This window comes from Procambarus clarkii, unplaced genomic scaffold (assembly GCF_040958095.1).
Source record: "Procambarus clarkii isolate CNS0578487 unplaced genomic scaffold, FALCON_Pclarkii_2.0 HiC_scaffold_105, whole genome shotgun sequence".
Lineage (NCBI taxonomy): Eukaryota > Metazoa > Arthropoda > Malacostraca > Decapoda > Cambaridae > Procambarus > Procambarus clarkii.
The window spans coordinates 3859599-3881500 of NW_027189138.1; positions in this window are offsets into that span (position 1 = coordinate 3859599).

Here is a 21902-nt window from a genome sequence, read left to right on the forward strand (position 1 = left end):
ACAATAAACTGAAAATTCACAAAAACGTTGAAAAACAGCTAAATATTGCCTAATTCGATGATATTTTGTTTATATCACATTAAAGAAGAGGGGGATGATAAACGTCAAAATATTACTAAATTCGATGATTTTTAGTACGAAACAAAATGCAAGAAAACTTGCTTAAAATGCAATATTATGTGAAATACTGAGATTTGAAGGCCAAATCACATATCGTGATACTACATGAAATAGTATCGAAATATTGGTAAAAAAGGAATATATTTACGTAATATCAAACTACATGAAAAACGTGTAAAAAGTCACTATTATGCCAAATTTGTGGATTTTAACTTCGAATCATAAAGCGAGGTTTGGAATTTTTAGATTCAAGAAAAGACATATGACAATGTTGTTTCCAATACAAATGATAAAAATCAATGTGTTTTCATTATAATTTCCTAAAATGTTCCTGATTTTCCAATTATAATACCGACGGAAGATATACATGTAAAACCGTTCAATTCCAGCTGAAACGGCGATATATGCAATAAAAACCGTACGTCTTCCCTTTTCAATATCTTACTCATTATTTTAACGAGAAACAAATAGTTGATTGAAAATGAGGTATTTAAGGTTAATTTCTAATCAATTACGTGTTTGCATCATTTTTATCGTATATATAATGAATTTATACCAATAAACTGAAAATTCACAAAAACGTTGAAAACGGCAAAATATTGCCTAATTTGATGATATTTTGTTTATATCACATTAAGTAAAAGGGGGGATGATAAACGTAAAAATATTACTAAATTCGGTGATTTTTAGTACGAAACAATATGCAAGAAAACTTGCTTAAAATGCAATATTAGGCGAAATTCTGAGATTTGAAAGCCAAGTCACATATCGTGATACTACATGAAATAGTATCGAAATAATGGTAAAAATGAATATATTTATGTAATATCAAACTACATTAAAAACGTGAAAAAAGACACTATTATACCAAATTTGAGGAATTTAACTTCGTATCATAAAGCAAGGTTTCATATTATTTAGATCCAAGAAAAGACATATGACAATGTTGTTTCCAATACAAATAATAAAAATCAATGTGTTTTCATTAGAATTAACTAAAATGTTCCTGATTTTCCGTTTATATTACCGATGGAAGATGTACACGTAAAACCGCTCTATTCCGGCTGAAACGTCGATATATGCAATAAAAACCGAACTTCTCCCCTTTTCCATATCTGACTCAGTATTTCAACGAGAAACAAATAGATGATTGAAAATGAAGTACTTAAGGTTATTATCTAATCAATTATGTGTTTGTCTCATTTTTATCGTATATTCAATGAATTAATAACAATATACTGTTAATTCACAAAAACATTGAAAAACAGCAAAATATTGCCTAATTCGATGACATTTTGTTTATATCACGTAAAGTAAAAAGGGGATGATAAACGTCAAAATATTAATAAATTCGATGATTTTTAGTACGAAACAAAATGCAAGAAAACTTGCTTAAAATGCAATATTATGCGATATTCTGAGAATTGATGGCCAAATCACATATCGTGATACTACATGAAATAGTATCGAAATATTGGTAAAAATGAATATATTTATGTAATATCAAACTACATGAAAAACGTGAAAAAAGTTACTATTATACCAAATTTGAGGATTTTAACTTCGAATCATAAAGCGAGGTTTCGTATTATTTAGATCCAAGAAAAGACATATGACAATGTTGTTTCCAATACAAATGATAAAAATCAATGTGTTTTCATTAGAATTGACTAAAATGTTCCTGATTTTCCGTTTATATTACCGATGGAAGATGTACGCGTAAAACCGCTCTATTCCGGCTGAAACGTCGATATATTCAATAAAAACCGAACTTCTCCCCTTTTCCATATCTTACTCAGTATTTCAACGAGAAACAAATAGATGATTGAAAATGAAGTACTTAAGGTTATTATCTAATCAATTATGTGTTTGTCTCATTTTTATCGTATATTTCATGAATAATAACAATAAACTAGAAATTCACAAAAACGTTGAAAAAACGCAAAATATTGCTTAATTCGATGATATTTTGTTTATATCACATTAAAGAAAAGGGGATGATAAACGTCAAAATATTACTAAATTCGATGATTTTTAGTACGAAACAAAATGCAAGAAAACTTGCTTAAAATGCAATATTATGCGAAATTCTGAGATTTGAAGGCCAAATCACATATCGTGATACTACATGAAATAGTATCGAAATATTGGTAAAAATGAATATATTTATGTAATATCAAACTACATTAAAAACGTGAAAAAAACTAAAATGTTCCTGATTTTCCGTTTATATTACCGATGGAAGATGTACACGTAAAACCGCACAATTCTGGCTGAAACGTCGATATACGCAATAAAAACCGAACTTCTCCCCTTTTCCATATCTTACTCAGTATTTCAACGAGAAACAAATAGATGATTGAAAATGAAGTATTTAAGGTTATTATCTAATCAATTATGTGTTTGTCTCATTTTTATCGTATATATAATGAATTAGTAACAATAAACTGGAAATTCACAAAAAACGTTGAAAAACAGCAAAATATTGCCTAATTCGATGATATTTTGTTTATATCACATAAAGGAAAAGGGGGATGATAAACGTCAAAATATTGCTAAACTCGATGATTTTTAGTACGAAACAAAATGCAAGAAAACTTGCTTAAAATGCAATATTATGCGAAATTCTGATATTTAAAGGCCAAATCAAATATCGTTATACTACATGAAATAGTATCAAAATATTGGTAAAAATGAATATATTTATGTAATATCAAACTTCATCAAAAACATGAAAAAAGACACTATTATACCATATTTGAGGAAATTAACTTCGAATCAAAAAGCGAGGTTTCGTATTATTTAGATCCAAGACTAGACATATGACAATGTTGTTTCCAATACAAATGATAAAAATCAATGTGTTTTCATTAGAATGAACTAAAATGTTCCTGATTTTTCGTTTATATTACCGATGGAAGATGTACACGTAAAACCGCTCTATTCCGGCTGAAACGTCGATATATGCAATAAAAACCGAACTTCTCCCCTTTTCAATATCTTACTCAGTATTTCAACGAGAAACAAATAGATGATTGAAAATGAAGTACTTAAGGTTATTCTCTAATCAATTAGGTGTTTGTCTCATTTTTATCGTATATTTCATGAATAATAACAATAAACTAGAAATTCACAAAAACGTTGAAAAAACGCAAAATATTGCTTAATTCGATGATATTTTGTTTATATCACATTAAAGAAAAGGGGGATGATAAACGTCAAAATATTACTAAATTCGAGGATTTTTAGTACGAAACAAAATGCAAGAAAACTTGCTTAAAATGCAATATTAGGCGAGAATCAGGGATATGAAGGCCAAATCACATATCGTGATACTACATTAAATAGTATCGAAATATTGGTAAAAATGAATATACTTACGTAATATCAAACTGCATAAAAAACGTGAAAAAAGTCACTATTACGCCAAATTTGTGGATTTTAACTTCGAATCATAAAGCGAGGTTTCGTATTATTTAGATCCAAGAAAAGACATATGACAATATTGTTTCCAATACAAATGATAAAAATCAATGTGTTTTCATTAGAATTGACTAAAATGTTCCTGATTTTCCGTTTATATTACCGATGGAAGATGAACACGTAAAACCGCTCTATTCCGGCTGAAACGTCGATATATGCAATAAAAACCGAACTTCTCCCCTTTTCCATATCTTACTCAGTATTTCAACGAGAAACAAATAGATGATTGAAAATGAAGTACTTATGGTTATTATCTAATCAATTATGTGTTTGTCTCATTTTTATCGTATAGTTCATGAATAATAACAATAAACTAGAAAGTCACAAAAACGTTGAAAAAACGCAAAATATTGCCTAATTCGATGATATTTTGTTTATATCATATTAAAGAAAAGGGGGATGATAAACGTCAAAATATTACTAAATTCGATGATTTTTAGTACGAAACAAAATGCAAGAAAACTTGCTTAAAATGCAATATTATGCGAAATTCTGAGATTTGAAGGCCAAATCACATATCGTGATACTACATAAAATAGTATCGAAATATTGTTAAAAATTAACATATTTATGTAATATCAAACTACATGAAAAACGTGAAAAAAGTCACTATTATGCCAAATTTGTGGATTTTAACTACGAGTCATAAAGCGAGGTTTGGAATTTTTAGATCCAAGAAAAGACATATGACAATGTTGTATCCAATACAAATGATAAAAATCAATGTGTTTTCATTAAAATTAAATAAAATGTTCCTGAATTTCCGTTTATATTACAGATGGAAGATGTACACGTAAAACCGCTCTATTCCGGCTGAAACGTCGATATATGCAATAAAAACCGAACTTCTCCCCTTTTTAATATCTTACTCAGTATTTCAACGAGAAACCAATAGATGATTGAAAATGAAGTATTTAAGGTTATTATCTAATCAATTATGTGTTTGTTTCATTTTTATCGTATATATAATGAATTAATAACAATAAACTGGAAATTCACAAAAACATTGAAAAACAGCAAAATATTGCCTAATTCGATGATATTTTGTTTATATCACATAAAGTAAAAAGGGGATGATAAACGTCAAAATATTAATAAATTCGATGATTTTTAGTACGAAACAAAATGCAAGAAAACTTGCTTAAAATGCAATATTATGCGAAATTCTGAGATTTGAAGGCCAAATCACATATCGTGATACTACATGAAATAGAATCGAAATATTGGTAAAAATGAATATATTTATGTAATATCAAACTGCATTAAAAACGTTAAAAAAGACTATTATTCCAAATTTGAGGATTTTAACTTCGAATCATAGAGCGAGCTTTTGTATTATTTAGATCCAAGAAAAGACATATGACAATGTTGTTTCCAATACAAATGATAAAAATCAATGTGTTTTCATTAGAATTAACTAAAATGTTCCTGATTTTCCGTTTTTATTACCGATGGAAGATGTACACGTAAAACCGCACAATTCCGGCTGAAACGTCGATATATGCAATAAAAACCGAACTTCTCCCCTTTTCCATATCTTACTCAGTATTTCAACGAGAAACAAATAGATGATTGAAAATGAAGTATTTAAGGTTATTATCTAATCAATTATGTGTTTGTCTCATTTTTATCGTATATATAATGAATTAGTAACAATAAACTGGAAATTCACAAAAACGTTGAAAAACAGCAAAATATTGCCTAATTCGATGATATTTTGTTTATATCACATAAAGGAAAAGGGGGATGAAAAACGTCAAAATTTTGCTAAATTCGATGATTTTTAGTACGAAACAAAATGCAAGAAAACTTGCTTAAAATGCAATATTATGCGAAATTCTGAGATTTAAAGGCCAAATCAAATATCGTGATACTACATAAAACAGTATCAAAATATTGGTAAAAATGAATATATTTATGTAATATCAAACTACATCAAAAACGTGAAAAAAGACACTATTATACCATATTTGAGGAAATTAACTTCGAATCATAGAGCGAGGTTTCGTATTATTTAGATCCAAGAATAGACATACGACAATGTTGTTTCTAATACAAATGATAAAAATCAATGTTTTCATTAGAATGAACTAAAATGTTCCTGATTTTCCGTTTATATTACCGATGGAAGATGTTCACGTAAAACCGCTCTATTCCGGCTGAAACGTCGATATATGCAATAAAAACCGAACTTCTCCCATTTTCCATATCCTACTCAGTATTTCAACGAGAAACAAACAGATGATTGAAAAAGAAGTATTTAAGGTTATTATCTAATCAATTATGTGTTTGTCTCATTATTATCATATATATCATGAATAAATAACAATAAACTGGAAATTCACAAAAACGTTGAAAAACGTCAAAATATTACTAAATTCGATGATTTTTAGTACGAAACAAAATGCAAGAAAACTTGCTTAAAATGCAATATTAGGCGAGAATCTGAGATATGAAGGCCAAATCACATATCGTGATACTATATGAAATAGTATCGAAATATTGGTAAAAATGAATATACTTACGTAGTATCAAACTACATAAAAAACGTGAAAAAAGTCACTATTACGCCAAATTTGTGGATTTTAACTTCGAATCATAAAGCGAGGTTTCGTATTATTTAGATCCAAGAAAAGACATATGACAATATTGTTTCCAATACAAATGATAAAAATCAATGTGTTTTCATTAGAATTGACTAAAATGTTCCTGATTTTCCGTTTATATTACCGATGGAAGATGTACACGTAAAACCGCTCTATTCCGGCTGAAACGTCGATATATGCAATAAAAACCGAACTTCTCCCCTTTTCAATATCTTACTCAGTATTTCAACGAGTAACAAATAGATGATTGAAAATGAAGTATTTAAGGTTATTATCTAATCAATTATGTGTTTGTCTCATTTTTCCCGTATATTCAATGAATTAATAACAATAAACTGTAAATTCACAAAAACATTGAAAAACAGCAAAATATTGCCTAATTCGATGATATTTTGTTTATATCACATACAGTAAAAAGGGGCTGATAAACGTCAAAATATTAATAAATTCGATGATTTTTAGTACGAAACAAAATGCAAGAAAACTTGCTTAAAATGCAATATTATGCGAAATTCTGAGATTTGAAGGCCAAATCACATATCGTGATACTACATGAAATAGTATCGAAATATTGGTAAAAATGAATATATTTATGTAATATCAAACTACATTAAAAACGTGAAAAAAAACTAAAATGTTCCTGATTTTCCGTTTATATTACCGATGGAAGATGTACACGTAAAACCGCACAATTCCTGCTGAAACGTCGATATATGCAATAAAAACCGAACTTCTCCCCTTTTCCATATCTTACTCAGTATTTCAACGAGAAACAAATAGATGATTGAAAATGAAGTATTTAAGGTTATTATCTAATCAATTATGTGTTTGTCTCATTTTTCCCGTATATTCAATGAATTAATAACAATAAACTGGAAATTCACAAAAACATTGAAAAACAGCAAAATATTGCCTAATTCGATGATATTTTGTTTATATCACATAAACTAAACAGGGGATGATAAACGTCAAAATATTAATAAATTCTATGATTTTTAGTACGAAACAAAATGCAAGAAAACTTGCTTAAAATGCAATATTAGGCGAAATTCTGAGATTTGAAAGCCAAGTCACATATCGTGATACTACATGAAATAGTATCGAAATAATGGTAAAAATGAATATATTTATGTAATATCAAACTACATTAAAAACGTGAAAAAAGACACTATTATACCATATTTGAGGAATTTATCTTCGTATCATAAAGCAAGGTTTCATATTATTTAGATCCAAGAAAAGACATGACAATGTTGTTTCCAATACAAATGATAAAAATCAATGTGTTTTCATTAGAATTAACTAAAATGTTCCTGATTTTCCGTTTATATTACCGATGGAAGATGTACACGTAAAACCGCTCTATTCCGGCTGAAACGTCGATATATGCAATAAAAACCGAACTTCTCCCCTTTTTAATATCTTACTCAGTATTTCAACGAGTAACAAATAGATGATTGAAAATGAAGTATTTAAGGTTATTATCTAATCAATTATGTGTTTGTCTCATTTTTCCCGTATATTCAATGAATTAATAACAATAAACTGGAAATTCACAAAAACATTGAAAAACAGCAAAATATTGCCTAATTCGATGATATTTTGTTTATATCACATAAAGTAAAAAGGGGATGATAAACGTCAAAATATTAATAAATTCGATGATTTTTAGTACGAAACAAAATGCAAGAAAACTTGCTTAAAATGCAATATTATGCGAAATTCTGAGAATTGAAGGCCAAATCACATATCGTGATACTACATGAAATAGTATCGAAATATTGGTAAAAATGAATATATTTATGTAATATCAAACTACATTAAAAACGTGAAAAAAGACTATTATTCCAAATTTGAGGATTTTAACTTTGAATCATAGAGCGAGCTTTTGTATTATTTAGATCCAAGAAAAGACATATGACAATGTTGTTTCCAATACCAATGATAAAATCAATGTGTTTTCATTAGAATTAACTAAAATGTTCCTGATTTTCCGTTTATATTACCGATGGAAGATGTACACGCAAAACCGCTCTATTCCGGCTGAAACGTCGATATATGCAATAAAAACCGAACTTCTCCCCTTTTTAATATCTTACTCAGTATTTCAACGAGTAACAAATAGATGGTTGAAAATGAAGTATTTAAGGTTATTATCTAATCAATTATGTGTTTGTCTCATTTTTATCGTATATATAATGAATTAGTAACAATAAACTGGAAATTAACAAAAACGTTGAAAAACAGCAAAATATTGCCTAATTCGATGATATTTTGTTTATATCACATAAAGGAAAAGGGGGATGATAAACGTCAAAATTTTGCTAAATTCGATGATTTTTAGTACGAAACAAAATGCAAGAAAACTTGCTTAAAATGCAATATTATGCGAAATTCTGAGATTTAAAGGCCAAATAAAATATCGTGATACTACATGAAATAGTATCAAAATATTGGTAAAAATGAATATATTTATGTGATATCAAACTACATCAAAAACGTGAAAAAAGACACTATTATACCATATTTGGGGAAATTAACTTCGAATCATAAAGCGAGGTTTCGTATTATTTAGATCCAAGAATAGACATATGACAATGTTGTTTCTAATACAAATGATACAAATCAATGTTTTCATTAGAATGAACTAAAATGTTCCTGATTTTCCGTTTATATTACCGATGGAAGATGTTCACGTAAAACCGCTCTATTTCGGCTGAAACGTCGATATATGCAATAAAAACCGAACTTCTCCCCTTTTACATATCTTACTCAGTATTTCAACGAGAAACATATAGATGATTGAAAATGAAGTATTTAAGGTTATTATATAATCAATTATGTGTTTGTCTCATTTTTATCGTATATTTCATGAATTAATAACAATAAACTGAAAATTCACAAAAACGTTAAAAAATGGCAAAATATTGCCTAATTCGATTATATTTTGTTTATATCACATAAAGGAAAAAGGGATGATAAACGTCAAAATATTGCTAAATTCGATGATGTTTAGTAAGAAACAAAATGCAAGAAAACTTGCCTAAAATGCAATATTATTCGAAAATCTGAGATATGAAGGCCAAATCATATATCGTGATACTACATGAAATAGTATCGAAATATTGGTAAAAATGAATGTACTTACGTAATATCAAACTACATAAAAAACGTGAAAAATTCACTATTACGCCAAATTTGTGGATTTTAACTTCGAATCATAAAGCGAGGTTTCGTATTATTTAGATCCAAGAAAAGACATATGACAATGTTGTTTCCAATACAAATGATAAAAATCAATGTGTTTTCATTAGAATTGACTAAAATGTTCCTGATTTTCCGTTTATATTACCGATGGAAGATGTACACGTAAAACCGCTCTATTCCGGCTGAAACGTCGAAATATGCAATAAAAACCGAACTTCTCCCCTTTTCCATATCTTTCTCAGTATTTCAACGAGAAACAAATAGATGATTGAAAATGAAGAACTTAAGGTTATTATCTAATCAATTATGTGTTTGTCTCATTTTTATCGTATATATCATGAATTAATAACAATAAACTGGAAATTCACAAAAACGTTGAAAAACAGCAAAATATTGCCTAATTCGATGATATTTTGTTTATATCAAATTAAGGAAAAGGGGGATGATAAACGTCGAAATATTACTAAATTCGATGATTTTTAGTACGAAACAAAATGCAAGAAAACTTGCTTAAAATGCAATATTAGGCGAGAATCTGAGATATGAAGGCCAAATCACATATCGTGATACTACATGAAATAGTATCGAAATATTGGTAAAAATGAATATACTTACGTAATACCAAACTACATAAAAAACGTGAAAAAAGTCACTATTACGCCAAATTTGTGGATTTTAACTTCGAATCATAAAGCGAGGTTTCGTATTATTTAGATCCAAGAAAAGACATATGACAATATTGTTTCCAATACAAATGATAAAAATCAATGTGTTTTCATTAGAATTGACTAAAATGTTCCTGATTTTCCGTTTATATTACCGATGGAAGATGTACACGTAAAACCGCTCTATTCCGGCTGAAACGTCGATATATGCAATAAAAACCGAACTTCTTCTCTTTTCCATATCTTACTCAGTATTTCAACGAGAAACAAATAGATGATTGAAAATGAAGTATTTATGGTTATTATCTAATCAATTATGTGTTTGTCTCATTTTTATCGTATATTTCATGAATAATAACGATAAACTAGAAATTCACAAAAACGTTAAAAAACGCAAAATATTGCCTAATTCGATGATATTTTGTTTATATCACATTAAAGAAAAGGGGGATGATAAACGTCAAAATATTACTAAATTCGATGATTTTTAGTACGAAACAAAATGCAAGAAAACTTGCTTAAAATGCAATATTATGCGAAATTCTGAGATTTGAAGGCCAAATCACATATCGTGATACTACATGAAATAGTATCGAAATATTGGTAAAAATGAATTTATTTATGTAATATCAAACTACATTAAAAACGTGAAAAAAACTAAAATGTTCCTGATTTTCCGTTTATATTACCGATGGAAGATGTACACGTAAAACCGCACAATTCCGGCTGAAACGTCGATATATGCAATAAAAACCGAACTTCTCCCCTTTTCCACATCTTACTCAGTATTTCAACGAGAAACAAATAGATGATTGAAAATGAAGTATTTAAGGTTATTATTTAATCAATTATGTGTTTGTCTCATTTTTATCGTATATATAATGAATTAGTAACAATAAACTGGAAATTCACAAAAATGTTGAAAAACAGCAAAATATTGCCTAATTCGATGATATTTTGTTTGTATCACATAAAGGAAAAGGGGGATGATAAACGTCAAAATATTGCTAAATTCGATGATTTTTAGTACGAAACAAAATGCAAGAAAACTTGCTTAAAATACAATATTATGCGAAATTCTATGATTTAAAGGCCAAATCAAATATCGTGATACTACATGAAATAGTATCGAAATATTGGTAAAATGAATATACTTACGTAATATCAAAATACATAAAAAACGTGAAAAAAGTCACTATTACGCCAAATTTGTGGATTTTAACTTCGAATCATAAAGCGAGGTTTCGTATAATTTAGATCCAAGAAAAGACATATGACAATATTGTTTCCAATACAAATGATAAAAATCAATGTGTTTTCATTAGAATGAACTAAAATGTTCCTGATTTTCCGTTTATATTACCGATGGAAGATGTACACGTAAAACCGCACAATTCCGGCTGAAACGTCGATATATGCAATAAAAACCGAACTTCTCCCCTTTTCCATATCTTACTCAGTATTTCAACGAGAAACAAATAGATGATTGAAAATGAAGTATTTAAGGTTATTATCTAATCAATTATGTGTTTGTCTCATTTTTATCGTATATTTCATGAATTAATAACAATAAACTGAAAATTCACAAAAACGTTAAAAAATGGCAAAATATTGCCTAATTCGATGATATTTTGTTTATATCACATAAAGGAAAAGGGGATGATAAACGTCAAAATATTGCTAAATGCGATGATGTTTAGTAAGAAACAAAATGCAAGAAAACTTGCCTAAAATGCAATATTATTCGAAAATCTGAGATATGAAGGCCAAATCATATATTGTGATACTACATGAAATAGTATCGAAATATTGGTAAAAATGAATATACTTACGTAATATCAAACTACATAAAAAACGTGAAAAAGTCACTATTACGCCAAATTTGTGGATTTTAACTTCGAATCATAAAGCGAGGTTTCGTATTATTTAGATCCAAGAAAAGACATATGACAATGTTGTTTCCAATACAAATGATAAAAATCAATGTGTTTTCATTAGAATTGACTAAAATGTTCCTGATTTTCCGTATATATTACCGATGGAAGATGTACACGTAAAACCGCTCTATTCCGGCTGAAACGTCGATATATGCAATAAAAACCGAACTTCACCCCTTTTCCATATCTTACTCAGTATTTCAACTAGAAACAAATAGATGATTGAAAATGAAGTACTGAAGGTTATTATCTAATCAATTATGTGTTTGTCTCATTTTTATCGTATATTTCATGAATAATAACAATAAACTAGAAATTCACAAAAACGTTGAAAAAACGCAAAATATTGCTTAATTCGATGATATTTTGTTTATATCACATTAAAGAAAAGGGGGATGATAAACGTCAAAATATTACTAAATTCGATGATTATTAGTACGAAATAAAATGCAAGAAAACTTGCTTAAAATGCAATATTATGCGAAATTCTGAGATTTGAAGGCCAAATCACATATCGTGATACTACATGAAATAGTATCAAAATATTGGTAAAAATGAATATATTTATGTAATATCAAACAACGTGAAAAAGACACTATTATACCATATTTGAGGAAATTAACTTCGAATCATAAAGCGAGGTTTCGTATTATTTAGATCCAAGAATAGACATATGACAATGTTGTTTCTAATACAAATGATAAAAATCAGTGTTTTCATTAGAATGAACTAAAATGTTCATGAAATACATGAAATATATATGTATATTGAAATAATGTTCAATATACATGAAATAGAATCGAAATATTGGTAAAAATGAATATATTTATGTAATATCAAACTACATTAAAAACGTGAAAAAAGACTTTTATTCCAAATTTGAGGATTTTAACTTCGAATCATAGAGCGAGCTTTTGTATTATTTAGATCCAAGAAAAGACATATGACAATGTTGTTTCCAATACAAATGATAAAAATCAATGTGTTTTCATTAGAATTATCTAAAATGTTCCTTATTTTCCGTTTATATTCCCGAGAAGATGTTCACGTAAAACCGCTCTATTCCGGCTGAAACGTCGATATATGCAATAAAAACCGAACTTCTCCCATTTTCCATATCCTACTCAGTATTTCAACGAGAAACAAACAGATGATTGAAAAAGAAGTATTTAAGGTTATTATCTAATCAATTATGTGTTTGTCTCATTTTTATCGTATATATCATGAATTAATAACAATAAACTGGAAATTCACAAAAACGTTGAAAAACAGCAAAATATTGCCTAATTCGATGATATTTTGTTTATATCACATAAAGGAAAAGGGGGATGATAAACGTCAAAATTTTGCTAAATTCGATGATTTTTAGTACGAAACAAAATGCAAGAAAACTTGCTTAAAATGCAATATTATGCGAAATTCTGAGATTTAAAGGCCAAATCAAATATCGTGATACTACATGAAATAGTATCAAAATATTGGTAAAAATGAATATATTTATGAAATATCAAACTACATCAAAAACGTGAAAAAAGACACTATTATACCAAATTTGAGGAATATAACTTCGAATCATAAAGCGAGGTTTCGTATTATTTAGATCCAAGAATAGACATATGACAATGTTGTTTCCAATACAAATGATAAAAATCAATGTGTTTTCATTAGAATGAACTAAAATGTTCCTGATATTCCGTTTATATTACCGATGGAAGATGTACACGTAAAACCGTTCAATTCCGGCTGAAACGTCGATATATGCAATAAAAACCGAACTTCTCCCCTTTTCCATATCTTACTCAGTATTTCAACGAGAAACAAATAGATGATTGAAAATTAAGTATTTAAGGTTATTATCTAATCAATTATGAGTTTGTCTCATTTTTATCGTATATATAATGAATTAGTAACAATAAACTGGAAATTCACAAAAACGAAGAAAAACAGCAAAATGTTGCCTAATTCGATGATATTTTGTTTATATCACATAAAGGAAAAGGGGGATGATAAACGTCAAAATATTGCTAAATTCGATGATTTTTAGTACGAAACAAAATGCAAGAAAACTTGCTTAAAATGCAATATTATGCGAAATTCTGAGATTTAAAGGCCAAATCAAATATCGTGATACTACATGAAATAGTATCAAAATATTGGTAGAAATGAATATATTTATGTAATATCAAACTACATCAAAAACGTGAAAAAAGACACTATTGTACCAAATTTGAGGAATTTAACTTCGAATCATAAAGCGAGGTTTCGTATTATTTAGATCCAAGAATAGACATATGACAATGTTGTTTCCAATACAAATGATAAAAATCAATGTGTTTTCAATAGAATGAACTAAAATGTTCCTGATTTTCCGTTTATATTACCGATGGAAGATGTACACGTAAAACCGCTCTAATCCGGCTGAAAAATCGATATATGCAATAAAAACCGAACTTCTCCCATTTTCCATATCTTACTCAGTATTTAAACGAGAAACAAATAGATGATTGAAAAAGAAGTATTTAAGGTTATTATCTAATCAATTATGTTTTTGTCTCATTTTTATCGTATATATCATGCATTAATAACAATAAACTGGAAATTTAAAAAAACGTTGAAAAACAGCAAAATATTGCCTAATTCGATAATATTTTGTTTATATCACATTAAGGAAAAGGGGGATGATAAACGTCAAAATATTACTAAATTCGATGATTTTTAGTACGAAACAAAATGCAAGAAAACTTGCTTAAAATGCAATATTATGCGAATTTCTGAGATTTGAAGGCCAAATCACATATCGTGATACTACATGAAATAGTATCGAAATATTGGTAAAAATGAATATATTTACGTAATATCAAACTACATGAAAAACGTGAAAAAAGTTATTATTATACCAAATCTGAGGATTTTAACTTCGAACCATAAAGCGAGGTTTCGTATTATTTAGATCCAAGAAAAGACATATGACAATGTTGTTTCCAATACAAATGATAAAAATCAATGTGTTTTCATTAGAATTGACTAAAATGTTCCTGATTTTCCGTTTATATTACCGATGGAAGATGTACACGTAAAACTGCTCTATTCCGGCTGAAACGTCGGTATATGCAATAAAAACCGAACTTCTCCCCTTTTCCATATCTTACTCAGTATTTCAACGAGAAACAAATAGATGATTGAAAATGAAGTATTTAAGGTCATTATCTAATCAATTATGTGTTTGTCTCATTTTTATCGTATATTTCATGAATTAATAACAATAAACTGAAGAATTAATAACAATAAACTAAACTGAATAAACACAAAAACGTTGAAAAAAGGCAAAATATTGCCTAATTCGATGATATTTTGTTTAAATCACATAAAGGAAGTGGGGATGATAAACGTCAAAATATTGCTAAACTCGATGATGTTTAGTACGAAACAAAATGCAAGAAAACTTGCCTAAAATGCAATATTATTAAAAAATCTGAGATATGAAGGCCAAATCATATATCGTGATACCACATGAAATAGTATCGAAATATTGGTAAAAATGAATATACTTACGTAATATCAAACTACATAAAAAACGTGAAAAAAGTCACTATTACGCCAAATTTGTGGATTTTAACTTCGAATCATAAAGCGAGGTTTCGTATTATTTAGATCCAAGAAAAGACATATGACAATGTTGTTTCCAATACATATGATAAAAATCAATGTGTTTTTATTAGATTTGACTAAAATGTTCCTGATTTTCCGTTTATATTACCGATGGAAGATGTACACGTAAAACCGCTCTATTCCGGCTGAAACGTCGATATATGCAATAAAAACCGAACTTCTCCCCTTTTCCAAAGCAATGTGTTTTCTCCCCTTACTCAGTATTTCAACGAGAAACAAATAGGTGATTGAAAATGAAGTATTTAAGGTTATTATCTAATCAATTATGTGTTTGTCTCATTTTTATCGTATTTATAATGAATTAGTAACAATAAACTGGAAATTCACAAAAACGTTGAAAAACAGCAAAATATTGCCTAATTCGATGATATTTTGTTTATATCACATTAAAGAAAAGGGGGACGATAAACGTCAAAATATTACTAAATTCGATGATTTTTAGTACGAAACAAAATGCAAGAAAACTTGCTTAAAATGCAATATTATGCGAAATTCTGAGATTTGAAGGCTAAATCACATATCGTGATAATACATGAAATAGTATCGAAATATTGGTAGAAAATGAATATATTTACGTAATATCAAACTACATGAAAAACGTGAAAAAAGTCACTATTATGCCAAATTGGTGGATTTTAACTTCGAATCATAAAGCGAGGTTTGGAATTTTTAGTTTCAAGAAAAGACATATGACAATGTTGTTTCCAATACAAATGAAAAAATCAATGTGTTTTCATTACAATTTCCTAAAATGTTCCTGATTTTCCAATTATAATACCGACGGAAGACGTAAATACACGTAAAACCGTTCAATTCCAGCTGAAACGGCGACATATGCAATAAAAACCGTAAGTCTCCCCTTTTCAATATCTTACTTAGTATTTTAACGAGAAACAAATAGTTGATTGAAAATGAGGTATTTAAGGTTAATTTCTAATCAATTACGTGTTTGCATCATTTTTATCGTATATATAATGAATTTATAACAATAAACTGAAAATTCACGAAAACGTTGAAAACGGCAAAATATTGCCTAATTCGATGATATTTTGTTTATATCACATTAAGTAAAAGGGGGATGATAAACGTCAAAATATTACTAAATTCGGTGATTTTTAGTACGAAGCAATATGCAAGAAAATTTGCTAAAAATGCAATATTAGGCGAAATTCTGAGATTTAAAAGCCAAGTCGCATATCGTGATACTACATGAAATAGTGTCGAAATAATGGTAAAAATGAATATATTTATGTAATATCAATCTACATTAAAAACGTGAAAAAGACACTATTATACCAAATTTGAGGAATTTAACTTCGAATCATAAAGCAAGGTTTCATATTATTTAGATCCAAGAAAAGACATATGACAATGTTGTTTCCAATACAAATGATAAAAATCAATGTGTTTTCATTAGAATTAACTAAAATGTTCCTGATTTTCCGTTTATATTACCGATGGAAGACGTACATGTAAAACCGTTCTATTCCGGCTGAAACGTCGATATATGCAATAAAAACCGAACTTCTCCCCTTTTCAATATCATACTCAGTATTTCAACGAGTAACAAATAGATGATCTTCAATATAAATAATTTTACAACAGGTCAAGTTTACACTTCAATCTGGTAACAAAAATGCAAGAAAACGAAACAAAATGCAAGAAAACTTGCTTAAAATGCAATATTATGCGAAATTCTGAGATTTAAAGGCCAAATCAAATATCGTGATACTACATGAAATAGTATCAAAATATTGGTAAAAATGAATATATTTATGTAATATCAAACTACATCAAAAACGTGAAAAAAGACACTATTATACCAAATTTGAGGAATATAACTTCGAATCATAAAGCGAGGTTTCGTATTATTTAGATCCAAGAATAGACATATGACAATGTTGTTTCCAATACAAATGAAAAAAATCATTGTGTTTTCATTAGAATGAACTAAAATGTTCCTGATTTTCCGTTTATATTACCGATGGAAGATGTACACTTAAAACCGCTCTAATCCGGCTGAAACGTCGATATATGCAATAAAAACCGAACTTCTCCCATTTTCCATATCTTACTCAGTATTTAAACGAGAAACAAATAGATGATTGAAAAAGAAGTATTTAAGGTTATTATCTAATCAATTATGTGTTTGTCTCATTTTTATCGTATATATCATGCATTAATAACAATAAACTGGAAATTCAAAAAAACGTTGAAAAACAGCAAAATATTGCCTATTTCGATGATATTTTGTTTATATCACATTAAGGAAAAGGGGGATGATAAACGTCAAAATATTACTAAATTCCATGATTTTTAGTACGAAACAAAATGCAAGAAAACTAGCTTAAAATGCAATATTAGGCGAGAATCTGAGATATGAAGGCCAAATCACATATCGTGATACTACATGAAATAGTATCATTTTTATCGTATATATAATGAATTTATAACAATAAACTGAAAATTCACAAAAACGTTGAAAAAACGCAAAATATTGCCAAATTCGATGATATTTTGTTTATATCACATTAAAGAAAAGGGGGATGATAAACGTCAAAATATTACTAAATTCGATGATTTTTAGTACGAAACAAAATGCAAGAAAACTTGCTTAAAATGCAATATTAGGCGAAATTCTGAGATTTGAAAGCCAAGTCACATATCGTGATACTACATGAAATAGTATCGAAATATTGGTAAAAATGAATATATTTATGTAATATCAAACTACATTAAAAACGTGAAAAAAGACACTATTATACCAAATTTGAGGAATTTAACTTCGAATCATAAAGCGAGGTTTCATATTATTTAGATCCAAGAAAAGACATATGACAATGTTGTTTCCAATACAAATGATAAAAATCAATGTGTTTTCATTAGAATTAACTAAAATGTTCCAGATTTTCCGTTTATATTACCGATAGGAGATGTACACGTAAAACCGCTCTATTCTGGCTGAAACGTCGATATATGCAATAAAAACCGAACTTCTCCCCTTTTCAATATCTTACTCAGTATTTCAACGAGTAACAAATAGATGATTGAAAATGAAGTATTTAAGGTTATTATCTAATCAATTATGTGTTTGAGTGTGATGGAGAGGCTCAAGAGAGTGATTCAGAGGTTTACGGGAGTGATGCAGAGGCTTAAGAGAGTGATGCAGAGGCTTACGAGATTGATGCAGACGCTTAAGAGAGTGAAGCAGATGCTCAGGAGAGGGTTAGAGAGGCTCAAGAGAGTGCATCAGAGGCTTAAAAGAGTGATGCAGAGGCTTAAGAGAGTGACGCAGAGGCTTACGAGAGTGATGCAGAGGCTTAAGAGAGTGATGCAGAGGCTCAAGAGAGGGATGCAGAGGCTCAAGAGAGGGATGAATAGGCTCAAGAGAGGGATGCAGAGGGTCAAGAGAGGGATGCAGAGGCTAAAGTGAGTGATGCAGAGGCACAAGAGAAAGATGCAGAGGCACTTGACAGTGATGCAGAGGCTCAAGAGAGGGATTTAGAGGCTTAAGAGAGTGACGCAAAGGCTCAAGATACGGATGCAGAGGCTGAAGAGAGTGATGCAGAGACTCTAGAGAGTGATGCAGAGGCTTAAGAGAGTGATGCAGAGGCTCAACAGAGTGCTGCAAAAGGCTCAAGAGAGGGATGCTGAGGCTCCAGAGAGGGATGCAGAGGCTCAAAGGAGTGATGCAGAGGCTCAAGACAGAAAGGCAGAGTCTTAAGAGAGTGATGCAGAGGCTCAAGAGAGTGATGCAGAGGCTCAAAAGAATGATGAAGAGGCTCAAGGGAGTGATGCAGAGGTTCAAGAGCGGGTTGCAGAGGCTTAAGAGAGTGATAGAGAGGCTCAAGAGAGTGATGCAGTGGCTCAAGAGAGTGATGCAGACGATCAAGAGAGTGATGCAGAGGCTCAAGTGAGTGATGCAGTGGATCAAGAGAAGGAAGCAGAGGCTTAAAAGAGTGTTGCAGAGGCTTAAGAGACGGATGCAGAGGCTCAAGAGAAAGATGCAGATGCTCAAGGTAGGGATGCAGAGGCACAAGTGAGGGATGAAGAGGCACAAGAGAGGGATGCAGAGGCTCTTGAGAGTGATGCAGAGGTTCAAGAGAGAGATCCCTCACTTGAGCCTCTGCATTCCTCTCTTGAGCCATTGCATCCCTCTGTTGAGCCTCTGCATCCCCCTCTTGAGCCTCTGCATCCCTCTCTTAAGCCTCTGCATCACTCTCTTAAGCCTCGGCATCACTCTCGTAGGCCTCTGAATCAATTTCTTGAGCCACTGCATCCCTCTCTTGAGCATCTGCATCACTCTCTTCAGCCTCTGCATCCCTCTCTTGAGCCTCTGCATCACTCTCTTGTGCCTATACATCCCTCTCTTGAGCCTCATCATCCCTCTCTTAAGCCTCTGCATCACTCTATTCAGCCTATGCATCACTCTCCAGAGCCTCTACATCACTCTCCTGAGCCTCTACATCACTCGCTTCAGCCTCTGCATCACTCTCGTAAGCCTCTGCATCACTCTCTTGATCCTCTTAAGAAAGAGGCTTAAGAAAGTGATCCAGAGGCTCAAAAGAGGGATATTTTGAAAACTACAGGGATGGTTTGGGCAAAATGTGATCCATCGCCTCTCACTCCATCACTCATCAAAATGTGATCCATCACTCTCTTGAGCCTTTGTATCCCTCTCTTGAGCCTCTGCATCACTCCCTTAAGCCTCTGAATCCCTCTCTGGAGGCCTCTGCATAACTCTCTCGAGCCTCTGCATCACTCTCTTGATTCTCTGCATCACTAACGTAAGCCTCTGCATCACTCTCTTGAGTCTCTGCATCACTCTTTAGAGCCTCTGCATCACTCTCTTCAATCCCTGCATCTCTCTCTTAAGTCTCTGCTTCCCTCTCTTGATCTTCTGCTTCACTCTCTTGAGCCTCTGCATCACTCTCTTAAGCCTCTGCATCACTCTCGTAAGCCTCTGAATCACTCTCTTGAGCCTCTGTATCACTCTCCTGAGCCCCTGCATCCCTCTCCTGAGCCCCTGCATCCCTTTCTTGAGCCTCTGCATCCCTCTCCTGAGCCTTTGCAATTGAGTGATGAATACGTTCAAGAGAGGGATGCAGAGGGTCAAGAGAGGGATGCAGAGACTCAAGAGAGGGATGCAGAGGCTCAAGAGAGTGATGCAGAGGCTCAAGAGAGTGATGCAGAGGATCAAGAGAGGGAAGCAGAGGCTTACGAGAGTGATTCAGAGGCTGTAGAGAGTGATGCAGAGGCTCTAGAGAGTGATGCAGAGGCTCAAGAGAGTGATGCAGAGGATCAAGAGAGTGATGCAGGGCCGAGAAAGTGATGCAGAGGCTCACGAGAGTGATGCAGAGGCTCAAGAGAGGGATGCAGAGGCTGAAGAGAGTGATGCAGAGGCTCAAGAGAAGGATGCAGACACTCAAGAGAGTGATTCAGAAGCTCAAAAGAGTGATGCAGAGGCCTCAAGAGAGGGATTCAGAGGCTTAAGAGAGTGATGCAGAGGCGGAAGAGAGTGTTGCAGAGGCTCAAGAGACGGATGTAGAGGCTCAAGAGAGTGATGCAGAGGCTCAAGAGTGTGATGCAGAGGCTCAAGAAAGGGATGCAGAGGCTGAAGAGAGTGATGCACAGGCTCAAGAGAGGGATGCAGAGGCTCAAGAGAGGGATGCACAGGCTCTAGAGAGGGATGCAGGGTCTCAAGAGAGGGATGCAGAGGCTAAAGTGAGGGATGCAGAGGCACATGAGAGGGATGCATAGACTCTTGAGAGTGATGGTGAGGCTCAAGAGAGGGATGCAGAGGCTTAGGCGAGTGATGCAAAGGCTCAAGAGAGGGATGCAAAGGCTCATGAGAGGGATGCAGGAGTTCAAGAGAGAGATGCAGAGGCTCAAGAATGGGATGCAGAGGCTTAAGAAAGTGATGCAGAGGCTCAAAAGAGGGATGCAGAGTGTTACGAATCTCACTAGGATTCTGCCATTACTCTTGATTCTCATATTACTTTATTGTCTTGTTCTTTAATATAGCATCCAGTTGTATGATATAAGATTTTGTATGTTATATATATATTATAGCATGCTGTAGTGTGCCTGAGTTACATTATATTGTGTGAGGCTTTTGGTGTTAATTTCTCACGTAGTTTCTCCGTGTGGGCGGTTGACCATATTTGGATATGGCCAGTGTGGGAACATTGTTGTCAATCGAGTGTTTATAGTTT